This window comes from Lampetra planeri, chromosome 69 (assembly GCF_965212315.1).
Source record: "Lampetra planeri chromosome 69, kcLamPlan1.2.h2, whole genome shotgun sequence".
Classification (NCBI taxonomy): domain Eukaryota; kingdom Metazoa; phylum Chordata; class Hyperoartia; order Petromyzontiformes; family Petromyzontidae; genus Lampetra; species Lampetra planeri.
This window is the reverse complement of record NC_136174.1, coordinates 3,107,052-3,130,074: the sequence shown is the minus strand read 5'-3', so window position 1 is coordinate 3,130,074 and position 23,023 is coordinate 3,107,052. Positions and strand designations below refer to the sequence as shown.

At 47.2% G+C, this 23,023-nt stretch overlaps 2 protein-coding genes and 1 pseudogene across 5 annotated transcripts in view; 1 reads left to right on the top strand and 2 right to left on the bottom strand.

The window, feature by feature from the left end:
* The window catches only part of LOC144737439 (uncharacterized), a 35,465-nt gene extending 19,499 nt beyond the window's left edge, over positions 1-15,966 (bottom strand). For 2 of the 3 annotated variants that reach the window (XM_078620139.1, XM_078620142.1), the window contains exon 1: positions 15,807-15,966. The gene's annotated coding sequence lies outside the window, so the exon portion shown is untranslated. The remainder of the gene's footprint in view (positions 1-15,806) is intronic. The other variant, XM_078620140.1, reaches the window with a different exon arrangement.
* Positions 1-23,023, top strand: part of LOC144737441 (tripartite motif-containing protein 14-like) — a 410,883-nt gene that overhangs the window by 136,959 nt on the left and 250,901 nt on the right. The gene's annotated exons all lie outside the window — the stretch shown is intronic.
* LOC144737404 (uncharacterized) overlaps positions 20,190-23,023 on the bottom strand; it is a 39,128-nt pseudogene continuing 36,294 nt past the window's right edge. The window contains exon 4 of the transcript XR_013588970.1: positions 20,190-22,308. The product of XR_013588970.1 is annotated as an uncharacterized LOC144737404 (transcript). The remainder of the gene's footprint in view (positions 22,309-23,023) is intronic.

Genomic DNA, 23,023 nt, shown 5'->3' with positions numbered 1-23,023 from the left:
TTATAAGCCTCCTAAGTATATAAGATGGCTATTATTCCCCATACATGTTGCTTTTGTGACCAGAACTTCATATAAAGGAAAGAATTACACAAATGCACACGTTTTCTCCTAGCAAAATAGGTCCATTTGTAAATATCACTGTCCGTGTCAAAAAAAAAAGTTTGAGGGGTAGTTTTCTCCCATTTGTAACTTTTGAGATGTCACCGTATAGAAAATAACACTTACTACCCAGGGACTAACACATGTGTAGTTTTTGGTAATATATACACAGAGACAATTTTAACCGAGAAGATGGATTCTGGCTTAGCAATCACTGGAAGGACGTAATAAACCATTTCGATACACATTAGGGTGGGTAGAATAATACATAGTGTTATATTAAAATGTATAAGGTATAGGGTGGTTTATAGCAATACAGTATGTAATTTAATGTTGGGTTTGTCTATGGCAGTATATAGTACGGTATAGACGCGTGTGATGTAAGAGAATAAAGTTTAGATGGAAGCATATTATATAATTTTTTACAACGTAGAATTTTTTATGTATTACTTACTGTTAGTAACTCAGCTTATTGTAGAGTATAGTAAGTATACTGATGATGCTATGTAGTTAATACTTTAGTTTGTTATGCAGTTTATACTTTAGTTTTTTTTTACGTGGTTGTTTAGTAACTGCAGCTACATACTATTAACATTCCTTTCCTTTGTTAATGCTACCCCCCCTCCCCCCCCCCCTTTGATGCTGCTAATCCTGCATAATGCACGGGCATAGTATTGATTTGGAACCCCCCCCCGCCCACCTCCTACGCATTTTCCATATGCTGAATTCCTCTTGATATGCAAATTATTTTGTCTAGGCGCTCTTCTTCCCACCTCCCCCCCTCTAACCCAGCTTAAATATACGCTCCAAGCTTGGTGGTGTTTCATTCTTCGCCTGAGGACGGCTGCTTGCGTTGTGGCCGAAACGTCGTGAGAATTGTTTTATTATGTTTTATTTTTATTATTTTATTACTTCCCTTCTACGTGACTTTACCGAAAGAACCAAGAAGATGAATCCCTGCAGTCACGAAAGCTTTAAATCGAAATTTAACCGCCTCTACGGGGAGGGTTTCCACGTAACTTTGAGATCCTTCAACAAGCTCCGTGATAAGAAGGCTCAGCTAATCGAGTCTCTCACCTTTCTGAAGAGATGCCGCGACTCTAAGGTAATACCAAACGCATTTACACTAACATCTGCTGCTGTAACTTCTTCTAATGCGAAACGAATTCTGTCTAGAACTAGCTTAGCTCTTATCTCAGAGAAAATCAGACTTACGCGCACCGAACTAGATCAGTTAGACAAGACACTCTACAAATCACACTTATCTTTGAGTGCAACAATGTCCACATCGGATTGGGAACATGTGGAAAAAATGACTGCCTCTTCAGCTGCCGCTATGTCGACTAAATGTAAGGACAACTTGATTTCCAAATTCAACCGCCTCTCAAACAAGAAACCGGACCCACACATTGAAAAGCTAGATGTTAACAAAGTCGTAATTAATCGCAGTAACAGTCCTATTTCTGAAGGTCTGAAATCCGTTTTAGCTAAAGGACTAAACTTTGCAGTCACACCTAGACACATACCAGTTAATGATATAATTGCTCGAGTAGATGTAGCTCTCAAGGGCTTGAGTCAAATCGCTGCAGACGTAGCAAGATCTGAAATCTCTGCAACCCTCAAAAACGCTAAGATGCCAGCTAGCAACATCAGCAAAGATGAGCGTTTTGAATTAGCTCAATTAAAAAAGAGGGATGACATTGTCATCCTCTCAGCCGACAAAGGCAATGCCACTGTCATCATGGACAAAATAGAATACAACAAAATTCAAGAACTACTCAACGATGGCAGCTATACAAAAATAAAAAGAGACCCCACCAACAGCCTCGTATCCAAAACCAACAACATCATTGCTGCTTCAACCGCATTAATTGATCAGACCAAACAGTTCTCGTTGAAACCTTCTGCAGCCAGGCCACCAAGATTGTACGGCTTGCCAAAGATACATAAAGAAGATACACCTCTTCGTCCCATTGTCTCTACTATCAACTCCCCCACTTACAAACTGGCTCGTTTTTTGTCCGAAATCCTACGGCCTTTCACTGGAAAAACCACCTCTGCAGTACTAAACTCTACTGACCTGGTATCGACAATCAAGGGGATTGCCCTGTCCCCAGACGACTTGCTTGTCAGTTTTGATGTGGTTTCCTTGTTCACCAAGGTGCCTGTGCCTGACACCATCGCAATCATTGAAGACTTGGTTCATCAAGGACTGAATGCTGGGATACCCCCCCTGGTGAGACACTGCTTAACCAATACATACTTCACCTGGAATGGAACCTTCTACAAGCAAATTGAGGGCACCCCAATGGGCTCCCCCCTATCTCCGGTTGTAGCCAACATCTTCATGGAGAAATTTGAGACGGACGCCATCCAGACTGCCACTCTACGCCCGACCTTATGGAAGAGGTACGTAGACGACACTTTTGTCATCTGGCCACATGGCCGGCCTATTTCTCGACCACATCAATTCCATACACCCAGCCATCAGATTCACCATGGAAGTCGAAAATGATGGCAAGCTACCCTTTTTGGATGTCCTAATCAAAAGGAGACCTGATGGTTCAATGAGCCACTCTGTCTACAGGAAAGCCACCCATACGGATGCTTATCTAAAACCGGATTCCCACCACCATCCATCCCAGAAGAATTCCCTCATCAAGACTCTATATCATAGAGCCCAATGCATCTCCGACCATGAACACATTTCCAGTGAACTCAAACACGTACGCCAAGCTCTTAAGGCTAATGGTTACTCCGACTACACAATCCGCAAAGCCATCACTCCAACCATCAAGAAGGATCCTGTTGAGGAGCCTTTCAAGACCATCACCTTACCCTACATTGCTGGGGTCACAAAAAAGATCTCCAAAATCCTGATTAAACACAAGATCCAGGTCCGATTCAACACAGTACATAAAATCCGTGATCTGGTACCATCTGTAAAAGATGTGGTTCCAGACATACAGTACCCTGGTGTCTACAAACTAAGTTGCCTCTGTGGTAGCAGTTACATTGGGGAAACCAAACGACATGTCTCGGACCGCATCCGTGAACATAAAGCTGACCTGAAACACGGTAGGACAAACACCTCAGCCGTGGCAGATCACTGTTACAACTCAGTGGGCTCACATGACATTGACTTCTCCAAGACAGAGGTTCTCTGCAAGCCATCTGGCTATCATGAGAGATTCGTTCATGAGGCGATCCACATATACAAACACAGAGACAATTTTAACCGAGAAGATGGATTCTGGCTTAGCAATCACTGGAAGGACGTAATAAACCATTTCGATACACATTAGGGTGGGTAGAATAATACATAGTGTTATATTAAAATGTATAAGGTATAGGGTGGTTTATAGCAATACAGTATGTAATTTAATGTTGGGTTTGTCTATGGCAGTATATAGTACGGTATAGACACGTGTGATGTAAGAGAATAAAGTTTAGATGGAAGCATATTATATAATTTTTTACAACGTAGAATTTTTTATGTATTACTTACTGTTAGTAACTCAGCTTATTGTAGAGTATAGTAAGTATACTGATGATGCTATGTAGTTTATACTTTAGTTTGTTATGCAGTTTATACTTTAATTTTTTTACGTGGTTGTTTAGTAACTGCAGCTACATACTATTAACATTCCTTTCCTTTGTTAATGCTACCCCCCTCCCCCCCCCCCCTTTGATGCTGCTAATCCTGCATAATGCACGGGCATAGTATTGATTTGGAACCCCCCCCGCCCACCTCCTACGCATTTTCCATATGCTGAATTCCTCTTGATATGCAAATTATTTTGTCTAGGCGCTCTTCTTCCCACCTCCCCCCCTCTAACCCAGCTTAAATATACGCTCCAAGCTTGGTGGTGTTTCATTCTTCGCCTGAGGACGGCTGCTTGCGTTGTGGCCGAAACGTCGTGAGAATTGTTTTATTATGTTTTATTTTTATTATTTTATTACTTCCCTTCTACGTGACTTTACCGAAAGAACCAAGAAGAAAAAATATATTTTTACGATTAAAATTTTGGTCACTGTCTGTGTCTCAAAAACTAAGTTTGAGGGGAATTTTCTCCCATTTGTAACTTTTGAGATGTCTGCGTATAGAAAATAACACTTACTACCCAGAGACTAACACATATGTAGTTTTGGTAAAAAAAAATGTTTACGATTAAAAGTGGTGAGTGAGGGAGAGTGGTGAGTGAGGGAGAGTGGTGAGTGAGGGAGAGTGGTGAGTGAGGGAGAGTGGTGAGTGAGGGAGAGTGGTGAGTGAGGGAGAGTGGTGAGTGGTGAGAGTGAGTGGTGAGGGTGAGTGGTGAGTGGTGAGGGTGAGTGGTGAGGGTGAGTGGTGAGGGTGAGGTTGAGTGGTGAGGGTGAGTGGCGGTTGTTAGTGGTGATTAGTGAGGGGTGAGTGGTGAGGGTGAGCGTGAGTGGTGAGGGTGAGGTTGAGTGGTGAGCAGTGAGGGTGAGTGGTGATTGGTGAGGGTGTAATTGGTGAGGATGAGTGGTGAGGGTGAGTAGTGAGGGTGAGTGGTTGTTGTGAGGGTGAGTGGTTGTTGTGAGGGTGAGTGGTGAGGGTGAGTGGTAAGAGTGAGTGGTGAGGGTGAGTGACGGTTGTGAGAGGTGATTAGTGAGTGGTGAGGGTGAGTGGTGAGGGTTAGTGGTGAGCATGAGTGGTGAGGGTGAGTGTTGAGCGTGAGTGGTGAGGGTGAGTGGTGATTGTTGAGGGTGTGATTGGTGAGGATGAGTGGTGAGTAGTGAGGGTGAGTGGTGAGGGTGAGTGGTGAGTGGTGAGGGTGAGTGGCGGTTGTGAGTGGTGATTAGTGAGAGGTGAGTGGTGAGGGTGAGCGTGAGTGGTTAGGGTGAGTGGTGAGGGTGAGCGGTGAGGGTGAGCAGTGAGGGTGAGTGGTGATTGGTGAGGGTGTGATTGGTGAGGATGATTGGTGAGTGGTCAGGGTGAGTGGTGAGGGTGAGTGGTGAGCGGTGAGGGTGAGTGTTGAGGGTGAGTGGTGAGTGGTTAGGGTGAGTAGTGAGGGTGAGTGGTGAGCGTGAGTGGTGAGTGGTGAGGGAGAGTGGTGAGGGAGAGTGGTGAGGGAGAGTGGTGAGGGAGAGTAGTGAGTGGTGAGGGTGAGTGGTGAGGGTGAGTGGTGATTGGTGAGGGAGAGTGGTGAGGGAGAGTGGTGAGGGAGAGTAGTGAGGGAGAGTGGTGAGGGAGAGTGGTGAGGGAGAGTGGTGAGGGTGAGTAGCGAGTGGTGAGGGTGAGTGGTAAGTGGTGAGGGTGAGTGGTAATTGGTGAGGGTGAGTGGTGAGGGTGAGTGGGGAGGGTGAGTGGCGGTTGTTAGTGGTGATTAGTGAGGGGTGAGTGGTGAGGGTGAGCGTGAGTGGTGAGGTTGAGTGGTGAGCAGTGAGGGTGAGTGGTGATTGGTGAGGATGAGTGGTGAGGGTGAGTAGTGAGGGTGAGTGGTTGTTGTGAGGGTGAGTGGTTGTTGTGAGGGTGCGTGGTGAGGGTGAGTGGTAAGAGTGAGTGGTGAGGGTGAGTGACGGTTGTGAGAGGTGATTAGTGAGTGGTGAGGGTTAGTGGTGAGCATGAGTGGTGAGGGTGAGTGTTGAGCGTGAGTGGTGAGGGTGAGTGGTGATTGTTGAGGGTGTGATTGGTGAGGATGAGTGGTGAGTAGTGAGGGTGAGGGTGAGTGGTGAGTGGTGAGGGTGAGTGGCGGTTGTGAGTGGTGATTAGTGAGGGGTGAGTGGTGAGGGTGAGCGTGAGTGGTTAGGGTGAGTGGTGAGGGTGAGCGGTGAGGGTGAGCAGTGAGGGTGAGTGGTGATTGGTGAGGGTGTGATTGGTGAGGATGATTGATGAGTGGTCAGGGTGAGTGGTGAGGGTGAGTGGTGAGGGTGAGTGTTGAGGGTGAGTGGTGAGTGGTTAGGGTGAGTAGTGAGGGTGAGTGGTGAGCGTGAGTGGTGAGTGGTGAGGGAGAGTGGTGAGGGAGAGTGGTGAGGGAGAGTGGTGAGGGAGAGTAGTGAGTGGTGAGGGTGAGGGTGAGTGGTGATTGGTGAGGGAGAGTGGTGAGGGAGAGTGGTGAGGGAGAGTAGTGAGGGAGAGTGGTGAGGGAGAGTGGTGAGGGAGAGTGGTGAGGGTGAGTAGCGAGTGGTGAGGGTGAGTGGTAAGTGGTGAGGGTGAGTGGTAATTGGTGAGGGTGAGTGGTGAGGGTGAGTGGGGAGGGTGAGTGGCGGTTGTTAGTGGTGATTAGTGAGGGGTGAGTGGTGAGGGTGAGCGTGAGTGGTGAGGTTGAGTGGTGAGCAGTGAGGGTGAGTGGTGATTGGTGAGGATGAGTGGTGAGGGTGAGTAGTGAGGGTGAGTGGTTGTTGTGAGGGTGAGTGGTTGTTGTGAGGGTGCGTGGTGAGGGTGAGTGGTAAGAGTGAGTGGTGAGGGTGAGTGACGGTTGTGAGAGGTGATTAGTGAGTGGTGAGGGTGAGTGGTGAGGGTTAGTGGTGAGGGTTAGTGGTGAGGGTGAGTGGCGGTTGTGAGTGGTGATTAGTGAGGGGTGAGTGGTGAGGGTGAGCGTGAGTGGTGAGGGTGAGTGGTGAGGGTGAGCGGTGAGGGTGAGCAGTGAGTGTGGGTGGTGATTGGTGAGGATGTGATTGGTGATGAGTGGTGAGTGGTCAGGGTGAGTGGTGAGCGGTGAGGGTGAGTGTTGAGGGTGAGTGGTGAGCGGTGAGGGTGAGTGTTGAGGGTGAGTGGTGAGTGGTGAGGGTGAGTGGTGAGCATGAGTGGTGAGGGTGAGTGTTGAGCGTGAGTGGTGAGGGTGAGTGGTGATTGTTGAGGGTGTGAATGGTGAGGATGAGTGGTGAGTGGTCAGGGTGAGTGGTGAGGGTGAGTGGTGAGGGTGAGTGGTGAGAGGTGAGTGTTGAGGGTGAGTGGTGAGTAGTGAGTGTGAGTGGTGAGCGTGACTGGTGAGTGGTGAGGGAGAGTGGTGAGGGAGAGTGGTGAGGGTGAATGGTGAGGGTGAGTGGTGAGTGGTGAGGGTGAGTGGCAAGTGGTGAGGGTGAGTGGTGATTGGTGAGGGTGTGATTGGTGAGGATTAGTGGTGAGGGTGAGTAGTGAGGGTGAGTGCTGAGCGGTGAGTGTGAGTGGTTGTTGTGAGGGTGAGTGGTGAGAGTGAGTGGTGAGGGTGAGTGGTGAGGGTGAGTGGTGATTGTTGAGGGTGTGATTGGTGAGGATGAGTGGTGAGTAGTGAGGGTGAGTGGTGACGGTGAGTGGTGAGGGTGAGTGTTGAGGGTGAGTGGTGAGTGGTGAGGGTGAGTTGAGTTGCGGTTGTGAGTGGTGATGGGTGAGTGGTGAGCGGTGAGGGGTGAGTGGTGAGGCTGAGTGGTGAGGGTGAGTGGTGAGGGTGAGTGGTGAGAGAGTGGTTAGTTTTGAGGGTGAGTGGTGAGGTTGAGTGGTGAGGGTTAGTGGAGAGTGGTGAGTGGTGATTGGTCAGTGGTGATTGGTGAGGATGAATGGTGAGTAGTGAGGGTGAAGTTGAGTGGTGAGGGTGAGTGGTGGTTGTGACGGTGAGTGGTGAGGGTGAGTGGTGAGGGTGAGTGGTGAGGCTGAATGGTGAGGGTGAATGGTGAGAGTGAGTGGTGAGTGGTGAGGGAGAGTGGTGAGTGAGAGTGGTGAGGGTTAGTGGTGAGGGTTAGTGGTGAGAGTGAGTGGTGAGGGTGAGTGGTGATTGGTGAGTGGTGAGGGTGAGTGGTGAGGGTGAGTGGTGAGGGTTAGTGTTGAGGGAGATTGGTGAGGGAGGTTGGTGAGTGGTGAGTTGTGAGGGTGAATGGTCAATAGTGAGTGGGAGTGGTGAGTAGTGAGGATGAGTGGTAAGGGTGAGTTGTGAGTGGTGAATGGTGAGGGTGAATGATGAGTACAGTCAATATGCACTGCTGTTATCATACCAGGTACCACCACCACAATATGTACTCCTCTCATCATAGCAGATACCATCACAGCAGTATGCACTGCTGTAATCATAGCAGGTTCCACCACAATATGCACTGCTGTCATCATAACAGGTACCAACACAGCAGTATGCACTGCTGTAGTGATAGCAGGTACGACCTCAGTCGGTATACACTGCTGTAGCGATAGTAGATACTACTATCGAGTTGGTAGATACCGCTATAGTAAATACTAAAACAGTCGGTATATACCGCTACAGTCAGTCAATACTGCTACAGTCAGTATATACTACTATACAGTCAGTACATACTACCACGGTGAGTAGCTACTAGAGTCAGTAGATACTATTATAGAGTGAGTAGATACTGCTATAGATTTTGTAGTTACTACTATAGTCAGTGGATACAACTATAGAGTCAGCAGATACTATACAGTTAGTCGTTACGAGTATATAGTCGGTAGATACTACTGTAGGCCCAGTAAATACTACTATGGTCAGTAGTTATTACAGTCACTAAATACTACTACACAGTCAGTAGCTACTACTGGCTCAGTAGATACTACGGTACAGTCAGTAGATACTACTACAGAGTCAATAGATACCACTTCCTCTGTTGTATGTAAGGTGTTGTTAGTATATATACCTACGAGGGGTAAAGATATGTTTTGAGGGGAGGGGGGGAGACCGCAATTTTCGGAAACCTTTTGACATCAACTATTTACCCCACACTTTCTACAACTTTTTGGACTTGTGAAAGCCTCTTATATATTTGTTGGTGGAGAAATGTACAAACAGCCAACCGGGCTTTGACAATACCTTAGTATCTGTGTATATATATGTAAGGTTTTTAAGAAATATATTTTTCACCCGGGCAAAGCCGGGTACTTCCGCTAGTCTTATATATAAAAGTCTCCGCGTGCTTGCTATTGCGGGGGATTTGGCTCTCGGACGGTGGGGTTTAAGACCGAAATAATTTGGCAGCCGGCATGCCCTAAGCCCCATGGTGGGAATAGGCTATTCCGTTTTCACGTCCGTAAATTTAAAAGTCGTTTAATTAACGAATTAGTGCCATTCTGATTTTAATTATTTACTTATTGCGCGACATCGACCGTACCAACTCACAATTGCGTGGGGGGGGGGGGGCGGACCCTGCCAAGTGAAGCGCGTTCGCTCCAGCTCACGGGGACATTTTATTTTACGTGTTTAACATGGAATAAATATACAAATCACGCTGCCCATTTCTCTTCACAGTGTGATGTCCTCTTCCCTACCCCACCCCAATGCGTGCAGTCACTACTATAAAGTCCTTAGATATGAATTTAATATTATTAAAGCGCATACATAGTATTATTCTGGCGAGGGCGGGGGGATGGTGGGGGGGGGCGGGAGTAGCGGCCCAGCCCGCAGCCTGGCAATGTCTCACCTCCTCCGGCTTGCCAATCTAGGCGAGGCCGCGGGCTCTGCACGGGACGACGCGTCACCACGCCAATGTCAAGTACAATTTTATTGCATCTTTCGCTAAGAACTGAAGGTTTATTGTTTACTATTATTAAACAAATACGTTTACAAATATTACAATGATAATGTTTGTGTGCATGTGAGTCGATGGGTTTCTATGTGTGTGGCTCCATGTCTGTGTGTAAGTCCATGTGTGTCTGTCTTTTTCAAACGGACAACGCCCCATGTGTGCGTACGTACAAGTGTTTGTGTGTGTGTGTGTCAGTCCATTTGTGCGCGTATCAGTCACTGTGTGTGTCTAAGTGAATCCGTGTGCATGAGTCGATGTGCGTGCAAGTCAATGTGCGTTTTTGTGGCTGTGTGTCAGTCGATGTGTGTGTTAATCCACGTGTGTGTATCTAAAGTAGATGTCTGTGTGTCACAGTCCATATGTCTGTGTGTGTGTAGGGCAATGTGTGTGTCAGTCCACGTATGTCTGTGTGTGAGTCGATGTGTGTGTGTGAGTCGCTGTATGTGTGTACATCGATATATGTGTATGCAACTCCATGTGTGTGTATCTAAAGTGCATGTCTATGCGTGTGTGAGTCCATATGTGTGTGTGTAAGTCCATGTGTGTGTGGCTCCATGTCAGTCAGTGTAAGTCCATTTATTTGCATGTCTGTAGGTCCATGTGTGCGTGTGACTGAATGTGCTTTATTGACCTGCTCAAGGCCTATGATACCATCAGTAGGCTTGGCCTCTGGGTTGTTCTTCATGCTTTCGGAGTCCCTGACCAGCTGCGCATGATCATCAAAGATCTTCATGATGGTGAACGGACACGGGTAAAACTACCTGCCTAGGAGTCAAGAGCCATTCCCTGTACACCTTGGGGTGTGACAGGGATGTTCTCTGGCTCCCTCATTATTTAACATATCACGTAGTTCGTCAAGCCTTCAATGGCTGTACCTGAGGAATTACCATATGGTACAGAAACAATGGGAGGCTGATCAATGCCCGGGTGCGGTCAAGGGATGACTCCCTATTGCTCAACCATGTTAGGTATGCCGATTCTCTGGTCATTGCTGCTCACTCAGAAGAGGAGTTGGAGGCACTGCTGCTGAACTTGGAGCTTGCCACTAAGAGGTGGGGCCTTACCATCAGCCCCACCAAAACTAAGCACCTGCCTGGGTATTTTGTACCATCGAACAATCCACCCCCACAACTCACAATTGGTGATGCGGCAGTTGTGGAGAGATTGCCGGGATTCCCATACCTGCCCAGTGTGCTCATGACTGGCTCCGGTTTAACAGCAGAGGTCTCACTCCAAATCAGTCGAGCACCATTATCTTTTCATCGGTTGCGTTACGCTGTGTGGAACATACCTGGTCTGTTACTCCGCACGAAGCTTTAGGTCTTCTCGGCCACGGTAATTCCCTCCCTTCTCTACGCTTGCAAAACGTGCACCCCCCTAATGGAACATCTTCGCCGGTTAGAAACATTTAGGCTGGCCTGCTAACGATCCATCTTGGGTTTAACCTTATATGTGTGTATGTCTAAGTCAATGTGTTTCTATGTGTGTGGGTCAATGTCTGTGTGTAAGTCCATGTGTGTGTCTGCCTTTTTCGCCCGAGCAACGCCGGGTACTTACCGCTAGTCTTGTATATAAAAGTCTCCGCGCGCTTGCGATTGCGGGGGATTTGGCTCTCGGACGGTGGGGTTTAAGACCGAAATAATTTGGCAGCCGGCACGCCCTAAGCCCCATGGTGGGAATAGGCTATTCCGTTTTCACGTCCGTAAATTTAAAAGTCGTTTAATTAACGAATTAGTGCCATTCTTATTTTAATTATTTACTTATTGCGCGACATCGACCGTACCAACTCACAATTGCGTGGGGGGGGGGGGCGGACCCTGCCAAGTGAAGCGCGTTCGCTCCAGCTCACGGGGACATTTTATTTTACGTGTTTAACATGGAATAAATATACAAATCACGCTGCCCATTTCTCTTCACAGTGTGATGTCCTCTTCCCTACCCCACCCCAATGCGTGCAGTCACTACTATAAAGTCCTTAGATATGAATTTAATATTATTAAAGCGCATACATAGTATTATTCTGGCGAGGGCGGGGGGATGGTAGGGGGGGGGGGCGGGAGTAGCGGCCCAGCCCGCAGCCTGGCAATGTCTCACCTCCTCCGGCTTGCCAATCTAGGCGAGGCCGCGGGCTCTGCACAGGACGACGCGTCACCACGCCAATGTCAAGTACAATTTTATTGCATCTTTCGCTAAGAACTGAAGGTTTATTGTTTACTATTATTAAACAAATAAGTTTACAAATATTACAATGATAATGTTTGTGTGCATGTGAGTCGATGGGTTTCTATGTGTGTGGCTCCATGTCTGTGTGTAAGTCCATGTGTGTGTCTGTCTTTTTCAAACGGACAACGCCCCATGTGTGCGTACGTACAAGTGTTTGTGTGTGTGTGTGTCAGTCCATTTGTGCGCGTATCAGTCGCTGTGTGTGTGTGTGTCTAAGTGAATCCGTGTGTATGAGTCGATGTGCGTGCAAGTCAATGTGCGTTTGTGTGGCTGTGTGTCAGTCGATGTGTGTGTGTTAATCCACGTGTGTGTATCTAAAGTAGATGTCTGTGTGTCACAGTCCATATGTCTATGTGTGTGTAGGGCAATGTGTGTGTCAGTCCACGTATGTCTGTGTGTGAGTCGCTGTGTGTGTGTGTGAGTCGCTGTGTGTGTGTGTGAGTCGCTGTATGTGTGTACATCGATATATGTGTATGTAACTCCATGTGTGTGTATCTAAAGTGCATGTCTATGCGTGTGTGAGTCCATATGTGTGTGTGTAAGTCCATGTGTGTGTGGCTCCATGTCAGTCAGTGTTAAGTCCATTTATTTGCGTGTCTGTAGGTCCATGTGTGCGTGTGACTGAATGTGCTTTATTGACCTGCTCAAGGCCTATGATACCATCAGTAGGAGTGGCCTCTGGGTTGTTCTTCATGCTTTCGGAGTCCCTGACCAGCTGCTCATGATCATCAAAGATCTTCATGATGGTGAACGGACACAGGTAAAACTACCTGCCTAGGAGTCAGAGCCATTCCCTGTACACCTTGGGGTGTGACAGGGATGTTCTCTGGCTCCCTCATTATTTAGCATATCTTTTGACCACGTAGTTCGTCAAGCCTTCAATGGCTGTACCTGAGGAATTACCATATGGTACAGAAACAATGGGAGGCTGATCAATGCCCGGGTGCGGTCAAGGGATGACTCCCTATTGCTCAACCATGTTAGGTATGCCGATTCTCTGGTCATTGCTGCTCACTCAGAAGAGGAGTTGGAGGCACTGCTGCTGAACTTGGAGCTTGCCACTAAGAGGTGGGGCCTTACCATCAGCCCCACCAAAACTAAGCACCTGCCTGGGTATTTTGTACCATCGAACAATCCACCCCCACAACTCACAATTGGTGATGCGGCAGTTGTGGAGAGATTGCCGAGATTCCCATACCTGCCCAGTGTGCTCATGACTGGCTCCGGTTTAACAGCAGAGGTCTCACTCCAAATCAGTCGAGCACCATTATCTTTTCATCGGTTGCGTTACGCTGTGTGGAACATACCTGGTCTGTTACTCCGCACGAAGCTTTAGGTCTTCTCGGCCACGGTAATTCCCTCCCTTCTCTACGCTTGCAAAACGTGCACCCCCCTAATGGAACATCTTCGCCGGTTAGAAACATTTAGGCTGGCCTGCTAACGATCCATCTTGGGATTAACCATATATGTGTGTATGTCTAAGTCAATGTGTTTCTATGTGTGTGGGTCAATGTCTGTGTGTAAGTCCATGTGTGTGTCTGCCTTTTTCGCCCGAGCAACGCCGGGTACTTACCTCTAGTATGATAATAAAACTATTTTGATTAAAGAAGAAAAGACTTCGGCAATAAGACAGGTGTTAAGATCAGAATCTTTAAAATTAGTCTGCTGGAGGAATGTCACAGATGTCCAGTCGAAGCGGGTCAGAAAAAACAAACATGGTTGGCTACGTACAGTGTGAAAAAAGTTCAACTAACATACAAAAAATCATAGGAGTGCAAAATAGATGAAAGGTAAGCAATTCACAAAAAATGTATAGAAATGAATAAATAACATAGTCCAATTTTCAAAGAGATACAATTGCAAGGCAGAATTAAGTCTCATGATATTGTCTTTTCTGACATCAAGGTACTCTGCAAACCTTCTGGCTACCTTTTTTTCTTCTTCTTGGTTCTTTCGGTAAAGTCACGTAGAAGGGAAATAATTAAATAATAAAAATACAACATAATAAAATCATTCTCACGACGTTTCGGCCACAACGCAAGCAGCCGTCCTCTGCCTACCATCAAAGGTTTGTACACGAAGCCATCTAGATATACAAACACAGACATAACTTCAACCGTGATGATGGGTACAAACTGAGTAATCATTGGAAAGATGTTATTAACCACGTAAAAATATTCAACTACACATATTTGTACCATGTTATTTGACAGGTACTTTTCTACTTTACCGAGTGTTGACATCCCCAGCGTTTAACAGTACTGCTTTTTTGTATTTGGATTCTCAACCAACACCGGTTTAGGTCAAGGTACACCGATTGTTCTCTTGCACAGGACGACGTTCGCCAATTTCTCTTGTAACCCCGCCCACCACCCCCACGCTCCACCACCCCCACGCTCAATTCCCTGGTTACCACATTCAGATAAGCCCCTCCCCCCTTAACTTACATTTAAAAGGCTGGTCCTTTGGAATTTTGACTCACTTGATGCAGTAAATTTAGCTGTGACGGTCCCACCTGATGGCGGAGACTTGTGTTGCCTCCGAAACGTCGTTATTTATTATTTATTTCTATTATTTCTTCTATTAATTTTATTTTTTTTATCTACGTGACTTTACCGAAAAAGCCTAAGAGTATAGCATTAAGTCTGCATTAACCACACATTCTTGTGGTATATTTTAACTCAAACATAAAGTCTGTATCATCCACATGATATTTTTATTTACAAGGACATTTTGTACGTATATTTGCTCTTTATTTGACTTGTTATTAAACCATTGGACAATCCGAAAAATCTGCGACGTTCAGCTGATTGTCGATGTGAGTATGTGGGTCTCTGTGCGAGTCTAGGGGTTTCCGAGATGTCACTGCCCAAAGGTTTGGAACCACGTATCGTCTTTTGGCATCTCAATGCTGCCATTTGTAACCTCATTTAAACTGGCTATTATTAAAACTACTAAAGTTTGAGTGGGAATGTAATTTTACAAAAGAATTGCTATTAAGTTTGTTTTGTAAACCTGTAATTTTGGAATGCGTTGATGTATGCCCGCCAAGTCGCCCTTAAAAAATGCGTCTAAGCTCAATGGGTGTTACTCGTGAAATTAACTTCTGATTGTGAGTGGGCCAGTGAGTGTGGGTGAGTGGGAAGGCGAGTGAGCGGGCGAGTGAGTGTGTGAAGAGGTGTGTGAGGAGGTGAGTGTGCTTGTGTGGGCGAATGGATGGATGAGTGAGTGGGAGAGTGGATGGATGAGTAGATGAGTGGACAGATAAGTGAGTGGGCCAGTGAGTGAGCTTAATTATTATTACGGTACATCATTTTATGTCTGTCGGCTCAGTCGCACTTGAAAATAAGCTTCTTAGTTCAATGGACTTCACTTGGGAAATACACTTCTGGACTGGTATCGTTCAAATATTGCAATGCTGAACAAATGCCTTCCAGTTTACTCAATACGCAAATAAGCTTCGCCCCTCCCCCCGAGACTGCCAAACCAACTCGGCAGGACGCTCCTGAACTGAAGTATAGAGACTCAGTGTGATAAAGCACTCGAGTGTGCACCACCCTGGCGAGATTTTCACTACATCGCCCGGTATACAAGAGGTCGTGGGTTGGATCCCGACGCTTGTTTATTTGGAGTCTGCTTGTCTCTCTTTCTGCGTGGTCGCATTTAGAGCATTTGGCTGCTGTAAATTTCCACACAAGCCACTTCGATGTGGGCAGGTCACTTCTGAAAGAGATATATAGCTCAAAATAGTAGAAATATATTTTTTAAGAACATGGTTTTAAAGTAGTCAGCCAGGTGAGGACAAATACAAATAAACAAAACTTAAAGCAAATACAATCAGGCGATGGCAGGAGGCAAGGCCAGCATGGCTAGGCCGCACTCTGTAACGTTCCAACCTGGACATCGATCTCATACTCGCTGCTACACTCAGTGATATCCCGAGAACAATAGAAGCGAGGCTGTACCTACATAGACAACACCACCATCAAAAGACCACGACCACCACGACGTGAGCGTCTCACCTCAGATCTCAGTTGAGTTGCGAGTAGCTTTGCGGGATTTTGTGACGTCACGCGGAATCACGCGGCGGTGGAGATGACATGACGTCACTTAGCAAGTTAACCACCTCCCACTGAATCAGTTATGTTAATGAGCCAGGCCCTGACATTGAGTGATTGGGCGTGGCTACTTAACCGGACACAATGGATATATGCCATTTATTAAGCAGGCCCTTATGGGGAGTGATTGCGCGTGGCTTTGCTTGATTTTTATTTTACTGGTGACATGACGTTGATAGCGAGGTACACACCCCTTGGCGTCTCGCGATGATGACGTCACGTGGAGTGGTAAAGTGAGAGGGCGAGCACGGTGAGGAGTGGGATTAGAGTTTAAGTTTATTTAGATTCCTTTTAAATGTCTTCCTCTGTTGCACAGGTATCCCTTGGGTGGGTAAGATCAGCTACAACAAGAACGTGAGCATTATTGCGTGTGTGTACACTGTGTGTGACACCACTATCCTCATAAGCATCAACATCGGAGCCATCATCATCCTAAGTGTAGGGCTTGAGTTAGCGCGCCACGCATCCCCCGCCTCTGTTGCTATGTAGGAAAGCACAGTACAGTGGGGTGAAGTGAGGTAATGCTTGTTGTTGTGGTCTTGGGCGAAGTGGGTCGTTGGGTGTTGAGACACTCACCCTTACTATTCACCACTCACCCTCACCACTCACCCTCAACATCAACACTCACCATCACCACAAATCCTAACCACTCACCCTCACTACTCACCACTCATCCTCACCAATCACACCCTCAACAATCACCACTCACCCTCACCACTCACCATCACTACTCATCCTCACCACTCATCCTCACCAATCACACCCTCACCAATCACCACTCACCCTCACTGCTCACCCTCAACACTCACCCTCACCACTCAACCTCACTAATCACCACTCACAACCGCCACGCACCCTCCCCACTCACTACTCACCACTCATCCTCACCAATCACACCCTCACCAATCACCACTCACCCTCACCACTCACTACTCACCCTCACCACTCACCCTCACCACTCTCCCTCACCATTCTCCCTCACCACTCACCACTCACGCTCACTACTCACCCTAACCACTCACCCTCAATACTCACCCTCACCGCTCACCACTCACCATCACCATCACCCTGACCACTCACCACTCATCCTCACCAATCACCACTCACTGCTCACCCTCACCACTCACGCTCACCCTCACCACTCACCCTCACCACTCACTACTCACCCTCACCACTCTCCCTCACCATTCATCAGTCACGCTCACCACTCACGCTCACTACTCACCCTAACCACTCACCCTCACTACTCACCCTCACCACTCACCCTCATCATTCACCCTCAAAACTAACCACTCTCACCACTCACCACTCATGCTCACCACTCACCCCTCACCGCTCACCACTCACCCATCACAACTGCCACTCACCCTCACCACTCACCCTCACCGCTCACCACTCACCCTGACCACTCACCACTCATCCTCACCAATCACACCCTCACTGCTCACCCTCATCACTTATGCTCACCCTCACCACTCACCCCTCACTAATCACCACTCACCCACCCCACTCACCCTTACTACTCACCACTCACCCTCACCATCTCCACTCACCCTCACCACTCACCGTCACAACCACCCCTCACCACTCAACCTCACTACTCACCATTCATCTTGACCAATCACCACTGACCAATCACCACTCTCCACTAACCCTCACCACTCAACCTCACCACTCACCCTCAAAACTAACCACTCTCTCACCACTCAGCACTCACCCTCACCACTCATGCTCACCACTCACCCCTCACCGCTCACCACTCACCCATCACAACTCACAACTGCCACTCACCCTCACCACTCACCACTCACGCTCACCACTCAGCACTCACCGCTCACAACTGCCACTCACCCTCACCACTCACCCTTACAACAACCACTCACCTTCACCGCTCACCACTCACCCTGACCACTCACCACTCATCCTCACCAATCACACCCTTACCCTCACTGCTTACCCTCACCACTCACGATCACCACTCACCCCTCTCTAATCACCACTCACAACCGCCACTCACCCTCACCACTCACCCTCAACACTCACCCTCACGACTCACCCTCACTACTCACCACTCATCCTCACCAATCACCACTCACCACTTACCACTCACCCTCACCACTCACTACTCACCCTCACCCTCACCATTCACCCTCACCACTCTCCCTCACCATTCACCAGTCACGCTCACCACTCACCCTAACCACTCACCCTCACTACTCACCCTCATCACTCACCCTCATCATTCACCCTCAAAACTAACCACTCTCACCACTCAGCACTCACCCTCACCACTCACCCCTCACCGCTCACCACTCACCCATCACAACTCACAACTGCCACTCACTCTCACCACTCACCCTCACCACTCACCCTTACAACAACCACTCGCCCTCACCGCTCACCACTCACCCTGACCACTCACCACTCATCCTCACCAATCACACCCTCACTGCTCACCCTCATCACTTATGCTCACCCTCATCACTCACCCCTCACTAATCACCACTCACAACCGCCACTCACCCTCACCACTCACCCTCACCACTCACCCTCACCACAAACCTTAACCACTCACCCTCACCACTAACCCTCACCACTCACCCTTACTACTCACCCTCACCACTAACCCTCACCACTACTACTCACCACTCTTCCTCACCACTCACCTCTCACCACTCACCCTCACTACTGACCACTCACCCTCACCACTAACCCTGACCCCTCCCCAATGACTACTCACCCTCCCCACTCACCACTCACCCTTCCTACTCACCACTCAACCTCACCACTCACCCTCACCATTCACCCTCACCACTCTCCCTCACCATTCACGCTCACTACTCACCCTAACCACTCACCACTCACCCTCACTACTCACCCTCACCACTCACCCTCAAAACTAACCACTCTCTCACCACTCAGCACTCACCCTCACCACTCATGCTCACCACTCACCCCTCACCGCTCACCACTCACCCATCACAACTGCCACTCACCCTCACCACTCAACCTCACCACTCACCCTTACAACAACCACTCACCCTCACCGCTCATCCTCACCAATCACACCCTCACTGCTCACCCTCATCACTTATGCTCACCCTCACCACTCACCCCTCACTAATCACCACTCACAACCGCCACTCACCCACCCCACTCACCCTCACTACTCACCACTCATCCTCACGCTGATTACTCACCACTCATCCTCACCAATCACCACTCACCCTCACTGCTCACCCTCACCACTCACTACTCACCCTCACCACTCACGCTCACCCCTCACCACTCACAACCGCCACTCACCCTCACAACCGCCACTCACCCTCACCACTCACCCTCACCACTCACTACTCACCCTCACCACTCACCATCACCACAAACCCTAACCACTCACCCTCACCACTCACCCTCACCGCTAACCCTCACCACTACTACTCACCACTCTTCCTCACCACTCACCCTTACCACTCACCACTCACCCCTCACCCTCACTACTGACCACTCACCCTCACCATCACCACTCACCCTCACCACTAACCCTGACCCCTCACCAATGACTACTCACCCTCCCCACTCACCCTTCCTACTCACCACTGACCCTTACCCTCACCACTCACCCCTAACCACTCACCCTCACTACTCACCATCACCACTTACCCTCACCACTCACCCTACCTACTAAGCCTCACCACTCACCCTTACTATTCACCACTCACCCTCACCACTCACCCTCAACATCAACACTCACCACTCACGCTCACCAGAGAATCGATTCTTGGCGCGGTCGGGTTTAAACTTAATTACACAGTTGTATTTTAAATGTATTTTTCCCCCGGGCAACGCTGGGTATATCGAGTTTATAGCTCAAAGTCCTCGCCTAACACGTGAGGGGTGTCGAGGCCTAGTACCATGCAGAGCCTCCGGCCTCGCCTAGATTGCCCACCCGGCCGAGGCTGGGTGCTGGGCCCGCTACCCCCCCCCCCTCCGCGCTAGAATACTGTCTAATCGCTATAATTTTATTATCTACCGACCCTATAATAGTAATTGCGCACACTGGAGTGGGGGGGGAGTGAAGAGGACGTGAAACTTTGATTAATTTACCTCAGCGTTGCGTGTTAACGCGTGTGCATATTTTTAACGGGAATTAAAAATTGCGTCCACCCCGCAGCGACGGCGTTGCTGCCCGTTGTACGGGACGTGCCTCCCGGCAAATTTTTTTCGTCCTAAACCCCACGGCCCGAGCGCCAAATCCCTTGCAAGCGAGCGTACGCAGACAGACGGACAGACAAAAAGTGACGTTTATAGGTAAGATGGCACGTACAGCAAAATCTCTATCGCGTACTTTACCATCCGGAATGCTCTATTAACCGGCATCTGTAATACGGGAATATAAATATTCCTTCAAGTATAAAGAAAAATGCTGGCATCTTGCCAGCATTGTGATCGTGTTGTGGGCTGCCTAATTGTTGCACTGTTCTTGGAAGACAGTACTGCACTACTGTATACTGTAATCTAAACAGCACCATTGCTTCTCTACAATTAACTTAGAATGCTATACAAATGACTGGTGAGTACCTCTATAAAAGAGTTAATTATTTTGAATATCATAGTTAAAATGTATGCTTAATTTCTTCGTTGAAAAATGTTTTTATACTTGAAATAATTTGCTAAAACATTAAGTATACCTTTCAGATAACCGGTAAATTTGATGAACTGGCATCCTCGATTCCCCATAGATGGTGGATAAGAGCTTTTGCTGTATATGCTCTAAATCAGATCATACGTGTTAAAAATTATCACTAAATTATCAAGAGACACATTGCCAACATTGCACTATTGCATTAAAATATACTGCATCACATTACAGCAGATTTACTGTACTCTGTTCTCTGAATGGATGCCTACATCTGCATGCATTCGTAGAATGAGAGAATCCAAGTGATAGCACGGTTGATATTTGTTTAAAGAGGTTCACAGTTCGTGGTGGGTTTTAACGACAAATTTATATATTTATGCGATCTAACTAAAAAAAACTTTATCATGCGAAAGGCCCATGAATGAAATGGAACTTTTTTTATCCTAAGCTCAATGATAAACATCTACTTGGTCTCCATTTGACTCAGTATTGCCTAAAAAATCCACCCACACCTCCACATCCACAAATTGCTGGGAGTTGCCTCGCTCTGCCTCAGAGTCCACAGTCTCCTCCAGCTTAAAGCTGCCTCGATCGACGTGAAGGTCGGATTTTGGAGTTGAATCTTCATCCTCACATTTTACTAACACTTCTTCACTCTTGACCGTTACTTCACTTTTCACCTTCGCCAATTCAAATTTCATTTTCACTTCTTGACATTTCACCTTCACTCCTGGCCACATTTCGTATCTCAAATGTTTTTCTGATTCTTGTTTCATGAGGGATGAACTCATTGCAACACTTTGACTTCCACAAGCCGATTTCAGATTAATTTCCTGATTAATGGTTTGATGCTTGTTTCGATCCCCTAACTGTCGAAAACCCTTCCCATACACAGTGCACTTGAAGGGTTATTCTCCTGTGTGTGTTTGCTGGTGTTTTTTAAGATACGATAACCGTGAAAATTCCTTCTCACATGCAGTGCACTTGAATGGCTTCTCTCCTGTGTGTATTCTCTGGTGTCTTTTAAGATGTGATGAATGTGCAAATGCCTTCCTACACACAGTGCATTTGAAGGGTCTTTCTCCTGTGTGTGTTCTATGGTGTGTTTTAAGATGTGATGAACGTGCAAACACCTTCCCACACATAGTGCACTTGAAGGGTGTTTCTCCTGTGTGTATTCTCTGGTGTATTTTAAGAAGTGGTGACTCTGCAAATGCCTTCCCACACACTGCACTTTAAGGGTTCTTCTCCTGTGTGTGTTTGCTGGTGTTTTTTAAGACATGATGACCATGAAAATTCCTTCTCACATGCAGTGCACTTGAATGGTTTCTCTCCTGTGTGTGTTCTCTGGTGTATTTTAAGATATGATGAATATGCAAACGCCTTCCCACACACAGTGCACTTGAAGGGTCTTTCTCCTGTGTGTATTCTCTGGTGTGTTTTAAGATGCGATGCACGTGCAAACACATTCCCACACACAGTGCACTTGAAGGGTGTTTCTCCTGTGTGTATTCTCTGGTGAGTTTTAAGATTTGGTGAATGTGCAAATGCCTTCCCACACACAGTGCACTTGAAGGGTGTTTCTCCTGTGTGTATTCTCTGGCGTCTTTTAAGATTTGATGATTGTGCAAAGACCTTCACACACACAGTGCACTTGAATGGTTTCTCTCCTGCTGATTGTCTTCGCTCCATCTGACCAATTCTGTACAGCAAAGTGGCAGAGGAACTGGCAGCTGCAGACAGAAAACAGTAATATCCACACATTGTATGTCAGCATAGAAGCATAGAAATGTATATATATAGTCACATGTGATTTTTTTTACTTAACTTTCGTGACTGCAGGAATTCATATTCTTTGGTTCTTTCGGTAAAGTCACGTAGATATAACAATATAAATAAAGTGAATAAAAATATCACGATGTTTCGATCGCAACTCAAGCGGTTGTCATCAGGCAGAGGAGTTAGCCTCTAAAAGCAAAATGTTTAAAGGTTTGGGGATATTGCATATATATAAACAGTCACACATGATATTCACGTATTACATAGACAAGAACACTCAAACATGAACGAGAAATAAAAAAAATCACCCCCAATGCAACACACAGGCTGTTTTAAGGCACTATCTACAATTGACGATCAGCTCTTGGCCTAGCATAGCAAGCAAGTGGTCAGTATAATGCCTGGAGGCGCTAGTACAGTAAAACCTTGGATTGCGAGTAACTTGGTCTGCAAGTGTTTTGCAAGATGAGCAAAAATTTTAAATAAAAATTAAGTTTATAAACGAGCGAGGTCTTGCAATACGAGTAGTATGTATACGCTTTGTCTGCCGAGCGTCACGTGATCACAACTGATATACGAGTGGTTTGATATACGAGTGCTTTGGATTACAAACACGTTTCCGGAACGAATTATGCTCGCAATCCAAGGTTTTACTGTATATTTAATATCAATGATAACCGTAAGTCTACCTACAGAATTTCGG